Raw genomic sequence first — 9621 nt, 5'->3', positions numbered from 1 at the left:
GTGATCACGAGGCATAAACATATCCTGTGTCCCCAGTGAAGCAGGTTAGAGGGACTGAGATATCTATTGGTCATCTGGCTCCTTCTGAGGCCTCTATTTTCCCATCTCTGAAATGGCACTAAGTCCACCAGGGGTGAGTAGGGGCGCCCCAGCAGCCACAGTCTAGGCTTGCCTTTTGTCTGAGGCAGGCAATAGGCACTCAGATGCTTCTCAACTAAGCAATCAGTAGTCCAGGTGGAAGGAATGCGCGCACACACACACCCCCGGCAGCCTCCCCCCTCCCCACCCCCAGCCCGGGCAGACTAAAATAGTCATTAGGCAGATTTCAAAAGATGTCAGTAGCTTATAATTATAGTCGACATCCTTCTGAGATAAAAGTGATTACCTTGGATGCAAATCGCTTAGCAACCAATCAGGGCGGCGGGCGGCGCCCGCAGAGGTGACCGGCCAGCAGCGCAGCCCTCCTCCCTCGGCCGCACCGCACAGGCGGCGAGAAAGCGCACAATAGCTCTTGACACGCAAATGGGTTAACACAATAAAGGCGGCTCCGGCCGGTGCTGGGAGAGAGCAGCAATTCCCGGCCCGCGGGAGGTAATAAAGCGGCCCTTTTGTGCGCGCCTCCTCGTTCTCGCCCCCGCCCAGCCCCAAGGAATCGCTGCCTGATTGAATTACGGTTCATGAATACGAGCTGCTTGCCTGCTTCCTCTGACTGGGGAGGGTTGGCAAAGCAAGAGTGGGCAGGAGGGAGGGAGGTTGGGGAGGACGCCCTGGCCAGGCCCCAGAGCCCCTGATACTCAGATGGGAGCCACGTGTGCTCACCAGTAGGCTTACCACGTGGGAGCCCCCTTGCCGAGGCACCCGGAAGGCTTGGGACCCTCGCCTAGGAACTGGGTCTTCAGCTTTGGGCTCTGAGACACTGGGAGAGCCGGGGATTATGCTAATAGCAGGTATAAACTACATTTATGGAACACTTACTGTAGGCTTTGGCCTGTGCTAAGCCCTCACGGAATCCTCACCACGCCCCTGGGCAGCGGACGCTGCTTGTAGCTCCTTCTGACAGATGAGGAAACCACGGCTCAGACTCAAAGCCAAGCAACAAGATCACACAGCAGTCAAGTCCCAGACCCAACCATTCCAGTCTGGTTCTTTGCCATAAACCCCACCTGGGGAAGTATGGGGGAGCTTCAAGTTTCTCATCAAAGGTATCAAGGAACTGGACAGGGCAGTTCAGAGCAACTGCAAGGTTCCAGAGGTCAGGCATTGGGTAAGTGCCTAATGGGCAGGGCTTAGGAAGATGCTGCAGGAGTGGTCTTCTTTCATACATCTGCCCTGTCACCTGAGACCCCAGAACACAGGACACCTCAGTGCCACCCTGCCCCATTCAACCCTCAGACAGCTCTGAACCACTCATTCGGTGTGTTGGTCTTCTATCTGCCCCTTTGGGGACTCATGTGCCAACTTCCTTAGGCAGCCCCCCCACCACCACCTGCTGCTGGGTCAGGAGCTCCACCCGTTAAAGTTCTGTTACCATCTATAAACCTGCCTTCCACCAGGAGAGCCTGCCAGGAGCTCTGGTGGCCCAGGGCCATCACACATGAAGAAGGCTGGCTTTTTCACTATCTCTGGCAGGTGGGTTTCATGCTATATATTCCTCTTCCCAGGGCTACAGAAAGTAGCCCAGCAGGTGGAAGGGAATGGGCTGGGCTCACAAGGCCTGGGAGAAGTTGCCACTGTGCTCAGCTGGTCTTGTCTCACCCAGGAACCTATCCTGGGCAGGGGTACCTCCTCTGTGCCTGAGTCCTGGAGATTCTGAATTGGGTGTGTGTGTGTGTGTGTGTGTGTGCTGAGGCCAACCCATTGGAGCTGCCTGGCTGCGCACCATCACTTCTTTGGCTTGAAAAGACCATCACGACCTTGGCTTGAGCCTCGGGTTTCTAATCCACAAAATGGGTCACAACACAATCCACTCCAAGCAGCAGCCAAGATGCCGAAAAATGCCTGGCACTCCGGAAGACGCTGGGTAAACTGGCAACTCCCCCTGCCTGCCTGTCGTCTGGCACTCACTGCCAAGCCCAGGGAGCGGAGGGAGGGAAAGGAACAGAAGGAGTTGCCCAACTCTGACAGCCTTTCCCTCTGCCTTGGCTGAGGGAGTGTAAATACTCCACAGAGGGCCTCCAACCGCCTGTGTGTGTATCTTTGGCGCACACTCCAAGTTTGTTTCTAAGCTGGGAAGTGTCGAGAGGCCGGGCAAACAGCCCTGTGCCCACAGCCTCCCCCCCACCAATCTGCTCTTGTACCGCTGTCCTTGGAAGCTTTGTGTGTAAGGAAACCCCTTCACCTGGCTCTCCCCCATCAAACCCCCAAAGCAGCCCTCCACCCGATATTTATTGAACTATTAATGTAAGAGCTTGGGCAGAGGCTGTAAAAATGGTCTGTAGAGAAACCAGGTTTCTCAGAATGCCCAATCTCACCTGTTCCCCCCCACACACACACACACACTATGGGAGCAATGACACCGGCCTCTTCAACCTTCTTCCTAAAAACTTGACTGTGGCTATTTCATCCCTATCTGGTCCTGGCAATGATTGCTGGGACGGACATAGGAGAATAAGTAGGATGTGGCCTGGGAATTCTCTGGGGTCTATACTGTACAGAGCTGCTGCCAGAGTGTGCTGGGATTGGGGGGGGGGGCTCTTGGCATCTCCACCTATCCCCCTGTCCTGGCAGAGACAGGCATACTCAGACCTTAGCTCTGCCTTGCCCAGCATTTGCTTAATAAGCATCTATCCCACTGCTTGTCAAAATCATCTTAAATGCCAGAAGGGGAATGGCTTAGGCAGGAGTTCCAGCTAAACTCTGGCCCCTCAGCTTGGGGCTGAATGGCAGTGAAGTTCCTTGAACTTACACACACACACACACACACACACACACACACACATCCCAGGAAGGTCTTCTCTCTCTCTGGCTCAGGCAGGACAGTCACCTTTTCAAGAGAACAGCCTTTTGTAGGCTGAAGCCCACATTTTTCTGGGGGCCCTGGGAGCTTCAGCTGCTGGCTGGGTACAAGGTAGGGTTCATGGGGGCCTCCTTTTGAGCATCCCACCTAAAAGTGGGAGGTTGGTCTGTCTGGGAGTCACTGCAGAAGACATGGGCAGAGTTCTGAACACCTGTCCTCAGGAGCAGGGACAGCTGGCACTGCCTCCCTCCCCCACCTCGAGTGAGGATTTAGGTCATAAGATTTCGGTGGGGAGGATGGGGAGTTGGCCTTCACCTTCTACTAGACCAAGGCATTCAGCTCAAAGCCTGCTGTGTTGTCACAATTCTGGTGACATCAAAGGCCGGGCAGTGATGTCATATGTAACCCATTGGGAACATGCTGTCTTTGTGAGTTATTTGTAACAATAGAGACACAAATGTCTTGCCTAGAAAGACATGATCCTCAGACAGAAGTTTTGGGACTCCACATCTCTGATCCCTGGCTCCTTAAGATCCCAGAGGTTGTTTTGTAGACCCTCCATGTTGGCCGACCCTGGCTACCCCCAATCAATCTCTAAAAAAGTACAAGATTCCCCAAGAATTTCCAGAGGACAGAGACACCACCTTTGTTAGCTTCATGGGTGGGGTGACCTTTCCTCTGACAAATGCCGATGCCAGTAGAATACTCACCGAGGGTCCACACCCTCCACTCCAACCAGTCCAAATAAGTTATGGTGGGCAGGACAGGGGTGGACAAGTAGCATTGCTGCCCCTGGGCACCCAACAACCTAGGGCCCTTTTAGGGCCAGTTCAGGTTGCCCAGTTTCGAGGAGCTGTCCCCAGCTCAAACCCAAAATTCTGCACCCCGCAACTCACCGTGTCAGCCAGGCGGGCGGAGGGCACTAAGTCTTAGAGGCCACGACGCTCCGATCTGCAGGTTGCGGCCATGCAGGAGTGATAAAGATTGCCCGAGGAAGGCCCCCCTTAGGGGGCCGATGCCTTTCTTCTTGTGGAATGGGGAGCTATCGGTGAAGGCGATCCCTGCGTCCGGAAGCGCCGTCCGAAGTCGGGAAAGGGTTTTTTTCCTCTCAGCACCGGTCGCGTCCGCCTGGGACCCCGGCCGCTCGCGCGCTCAGGCAGCGCATCCTCGCAGGAGACTGTGCTCCACACGTCCGGCGGGAGGCGCTGCGCCTCCCTTCGGGGCCCGGCTCACCGCTGCAGCTCTGCCCGCGCCTCTCCCAGGGCGCCCTCTCCGTCCGCGCTGGGAGGCCGGCGGCCGCGGCCCCTCTCGCCAGCCCCAGCTGCAGCCTGTCTTTGTTGCTTCCGCTCGCTTGCCCGCCCGCCCTCCGCTTGCAGCTCTCGGGTTTGCCCAGAGGTGGAGAGTCCGTCTCCTCCGAGGGTTGCACGCACCTGCAGCGGCCCGGGCTCCTCGCCCGGCGTGCACCGGCCCCCGCAGGTTGCAGAAAGCAGCGCAGAGAACGAACCGGCCCCTCCTCCTCCTGCTCCGAGCCCCGGGTGTGGGGGGAGGGGAAGCCGGCGAGCAGCGGCAGAGGCAGCCGCAGCGAGCGGCAGAAGCTGGGATGCAGCCTCGCGGGCCTTGGCGCTGAGGACCAGCAGATCCAACTGGCGCAGGGCACACTTGGGGATGGAGAGCCGTGCACTCGGCGTGGTGCTCGAGCGCCGCAGCAGAGGCGGCGCGCCGGTCTCTCCGGTGCCCGTGGTCCGGGACGGTTCGCGGGGCTCTCGGGGCCGCAGCCTCGCGCTGCCCAGCACCCTCTCCTAGCCTCAGGCCCGGCTCTCCGCCCGGCCTGGCCGGCGCGCGCAGCCTCTTCGCAGAGCTGCCGGCCCGGCAATGCTGTCCGCTGCTCCGCTCCGGCACGACTGACAGGCGCGGGCGCCCGCTGCCGCCGCGGCGTCTCGCCCCCGGCCCGCCCCCCGCGTCACGGCCCAATCAGCTGCAGCCGAGAGGCGGTTACCACGGTGACGCGGCGCCGCGTCCTCGGTAAGGCGGGGCCGGGGGCCGCCACGCGCGCTTTTCGCGGCAAAATTCAAAGGCCGGCAGGGCGGCTCTCCAACCTCTTTCCCCAAGCGGGGACGAGGCGGGGTCTGCTCCTGGATGACTACAACTCCCGGCATGCTGCGAGCCTAAACCGGGCGAAAGAGTCCCAACTGGAAGCGCAGGGCATGCTGGTTGTTGTAGTCCTATTGTCGAAGACCTAGGCTTGAAAAGCAGTAGTCTTTTTCACTGAGTACCTGTTTGAGGGTAGGTACTATGCTAAGTGTACCATCTGCATTATTTCGTTTACTCTTGGAACAGGCCCTGTGAATACTGTGTTAAAGATAGTAAAAATAGGTTGAAGTGCCACTAAATGGTAAAGGGTGCACATGTTTGCAAGACCCAGCATCAAACCTTAGGACAACCTAAACATGAACACTCGCACACACACAGAGCAAAGTGCATATTACACTTAAATTTCAAAACTGTGAAATCGGTTTTATGACCTACATTTTACAGAGGAGAACATTGTTCTCAGTTTACAGACGAAACTAAGATGAAAAGACATGAAGTGTCCCAATTGCCTTTTCCACGCAGAGACTGGGGATGGTGGTGGAGTTTTGGGCATCAGCGAGGGCTGAGATCTGTGGAGCACAAACTACATGCTGAGTCCTTGGTCAGCTCCATCCCACAGATGTATACATTGACTGCGGGAGGCAGGCACCAGTACTTTCTATGTTGCTTCGATTGGTCTCAAACTCCTAGCTTCAAGCCATCCTCCTGCTTCAGCCCCCAGAGTGCAGAAACTATGACCACAAACCACAATACCCGGTGAGGCTCCAATTTGTCTTCCACTTAACAGGTAGGGAAACTGAGGCACAGTATCACCTAAAACTAACTAGGTGTTTCTATTCTTATTTGCCTGACAGTCCCCAGGTAACAGACAGGGAAACTGGATCCTAGGAGACACAGTTTCCTACACTGTTAAAATATCTGTCACAAAAGTTGGACACCCAGCTTTCCAGACAGAACTTCTGCAGGATCCCTGCAGAAATGTAAAAGATCAAACAGACATCCGCATCAGCCCCTCTAGAGGCTTTATCTTAGCGATGCCTGGAGCCCTCCCAGAACCTTGCTTGCGGTTGACCTTGGCTGTTTATCTTCAAGGCTTGGTGTCTGTAAAAGGAGAAGACAAGATATCTTAATCCCCTCTGTATCGGGTGTTGTTGGGGCCAGGAAAGAACACCAGATGTGATCAGTAAGTGTTAGTGGTGGTCCTCCATCCTAGAGGGCTGGTGATTGTATCTGGGGTTTTGTGTGGATTACAATTAGGCCTTAGCCTACTTTCAGGAGCCGAACAACCCCTAACTAGAACCTGGGAGAGGCACTGGCAAGGGACCTCCAGGGCAGGCCCAAGTAGGCCGCACACTCCTTATCTGGGGCAGAAGCTGGCCCTGTTTTGGGTCTCAGATCAGCACTGTGAATGAGGTTCCAGCAGCCCCAGCCTGCTTCTCAGTGGCTGCCTGTCCTTCATCCAGGCCTCTCACTGCTCGGGGAGTGTGGGTGTGGGTGGGGATTTACCTGGAAACATGATCAGCTGCCAGCTGCTTCCCCTCTGGGCCAGCTGCCAGAGCTGCCCTGACATCAGGGCGAGTTGCCCAGGCAACTCGCTGGCAGGACCCAGGGCAAGGACAGGTGAGGAGACCAGATTCAAGCCTGGGACAGGGTAGGAGACAATGACAACAAAAGTCTAGGAAAAGAGAGGGGTGGGGTTAAGGTGAACAATGGGCCAAGCTGAGTCCAGCCTTCTCTAAGCCTGAGATTCTCTGTTGTAGGTCACCGCGGCAGCTCCTTATGATCATCCTTGTGCTATTCTCATTTCAGAGCCCTTTTACCTTCACAGAGAACCTGTGCCATACAGATAGAATTACTACCCACATCTTGTATGGGAAGAGGGCTGCGGGACTTGTCCAAGGTCACCCAATGACAGAACTGAAGCCCTCCACCTTGGTTTATTGCATCCCTCAGCAGGCAGCTACGGATTGACAATATGTGACCTGGTTGCACATTTCTTCCTTTTTCTGGGCCCAAATTCCTTGTCAACTTTCTCCCAGTGTGAGTCAATAGCTTCCCAAAGACCTGGTGTGATTCCCAAACAGTGCAGGTGGGGGTGAAAGAGGGCAGCTAGGGGGTGAGATCTGAAGGGGGTGTCTGTCTCTAAAGGTCAGGGAGTTTGTGAGGTGCTAATGATGGGTTCTGGGGGGCAGTGGGCTCAGAGGCAGCTGTGTTAATAGAGAGTGTCTTGCAAGCAGTTGAAGGCCCTGGAGATACTTGGCTTGGGCCTTTATTTTATGTATGTCTCCAAATACACATTTGTAACTTTAATTATTTCAAACCTTATTTTTAATGATGGTTTTTAAACGCCTTAACCTCCCCTGTAGCCCACCACCCACCAGAGGTAGTGGAAAAGAAAAGATAATGGGAGAAGAGGACCTGTTTAGAAAGGTTCTTCGGAGCAACTCCCATCTGGGTTGTCTGGAAATCGGCAATTCAGCTGACAGGTCGGCAGGCAGCACCAGCTTGATCCCCTTGCAAACACTTTATGGATACACCGGCAGTCCAGTTCAGTAGAGTTGGGTTAACAGACCTAGCAGAGACAGCCAGGCCTTCAGCCTCCACTGCTGAGTCAGCAGGAGGGACCAGCAAAAGTTCTTGGCTGTGCCTCTCTCAGGGAAGAGAAATTCAGCGAAGACTCAGAGACCAACAAGTGTTGCACAGCTGGCTGTACCTGAGCCCTATTTATACCCTCCAAACATCACGTGTCCTTACGTGTCTTGCCTCAGCCCTACTCCTTGGAAGTGGCAAGAAACTGCAGCACACCACCAGAAGTTTTTTTGGTGCGTTTCTCTCTACGGAGCCCCGACAAATGCAGCTCAACTAGGCAATGTAAGGGAGACCAATACATGTATGTGGTCATTAGCAAAGAATCCTTCAGCACGAGTCCTTTCACGTGCTTGCTTTAGCAGAACACCTTCTCTTCAGTATCTGCTTCAGCAAAACATTCCTTCAAGCATCTGCCTTAGTCTTTCACACCTGTGTCCACTTTAACGCATGGTTCCTTCACACGTCTGCCCCAGCAAAAAAAAAAAAAAAAAAAAAAAAAAAAAAAAAAAAAACACCATCCAACCGGCTTTCCAAAGAGCTCCTAAGTTTCCACTGCGTACATTCACAGTCACCGTCCCTCATAGTCCTGGCTTTTGCTCCAACACTAACATGATCTGATTAGAGACTATGCTAAAATTCCTTTGCTGAAGCCCTCAGGACCTCCAGGCCGGCCATCTCCTGAACACTGGGAACTAGGAGTTAGCTTACTCCCTCGCCATTCCCCGTAAGACCATACATTCCAATCTTGCTGAAGTGCATGAGCATCCTTCCTCATATGTCCCTCTTACCTCCCCAAGCCCTTTGCACATGCTGTCCCTCTTACCTAGAGGATCCTCCCTCCAGGGAGACAATTCTTGCTCCTCCTTCAGATTGCAGGTAGAGAGCCTCCTTCTCTGGGCAGCCTTCCTGACTCCCACCTACCATGAAGCAAGGTCTGTGAGCCTCTGCAATGTCTAGTTTGATATTTGTCTGTTTTCCTCTAAGCTTGAGGCTCCCCAGGGCTCCCTAGCACAGGTCTACAAACAGTTGGCACTCAACTGTTGATTCCATCACCCAATGAATGAATGAAGTGGCTCAGATTTTTTTCTTTCAAATAGTTTTTGCTATATAGCCCAAGCTGCCCTTAAGGCAAACTCTCTACCTCCTCCTGCTAAGTGCTAGGATATAAGTGTGAGCTCTCTTCTCCCTTTTTTTTTTCAGACAAGTTCTCACTGTATATTCTGGCAGGCCTGTGACTCTTAATGTAGACCAGGCTGGCCTTGAACTCACAAGGCTCTGCCTGTGTCTCTACCCCTTCCCCCTATAACTGCTGGAATTAAAGGGGACTCAGTTTTCTGGTAAAGGATGGACATGAAGAGTGGGGAGTGGAAACAGATTGATGGGTGTGTACCTTCATGTGATCCAGTTCCTCTATGCCTCAATTCCCTGTGAGGCCAGATTCATGATTCTGAGGTTAATTCTGCTCTCACTACAGGGTCCCTGGCTATCCCCTTCCATTGTTATTTCCCCACACATTCAGCAAATTCTAACTGTCCTGGGCCCTAAGGAATGCAGCTTTCCTGTGATCCCTAAAGAAGGGAGTGAACAGGATTGATTCAGGGTACCATGGGAAGGAGCACCTGGAGCAGGTGCTGCCCTCAGTGTGGGGCAGGTGATGCAAGAGACACCCTACTGGCCACTGTGAGCAGTGGGCAGGAGCAATAAATAACCAAGGGGAAAGGTAAGGGAACCTTGGCAGGGGACGAGGCCAACGCAAAGACCCCCTGGGGAGCTCCGAAGGGCCCAGTGAGTCAGAGGCTGAGCCAGTGCTGAGCAGGCAGATCCCAGCCTGGATTCTGGCACGGGAGCAGGAGGCCTCAGCCTCCCACCCCGCCCCGCCCCCAGTCGCCTCACCTGCCCTGGTTGCTCTAATCTAGGCCAGAGCCGGGAGGGAGCTGAGCCCCCATTGGTGCACACCATGTAGGTTTTTCAGAGATAATTTAATC

General features: G+C 54.4%; 1 protein-coding gene across 3 annotated transcripts in view; it reads right to left on the bottom strand.

Moving 5' to 3' along the window:
- The window catches only part of Fam222a (family with sequence similarity 222 member A), a 45133-nt gene extending 40261 nt beyond the window's left edge, over nt 1–4872 (bottom strand). For 2 of the 3 annotated variants that reach the window (XM_031337497.1, XM_031337496.1), the window contains exon 1: nt 3853–4872. The gene's annotated coding sequence lies outside the window, so the exon portion shown is untranslated. Of the gene's footprint in view, nt 1–385; nt 565–3852 lie in introns of those variants that run through there. The other variant, XM_031337498.1, reaches the window with a different exon arrangement.
- Nucleotides 4873–9621: the final 4749 nt, after the last annotated feature.

The sequence above is a fragment of the Mastomys coucha genome, unplaced genomic scaffold (genome assembly GCF_008632895.1).
Source record: "Mastomys coucha isolate ucsf_1 unplaced genomic scaffold, UCSF_Mcou_1 pScaffold22, whole genome shotgun sequence".
Classification (NCBI taxonomy): Eukaryota; Metazoa; Chordata; class Mammalia; order Rodentia; family Muridae; genus Mastomys; species Mastomys coucha.
This window is presented reverse-complemented; position numbering and strand designations above follow the sequence as displayed.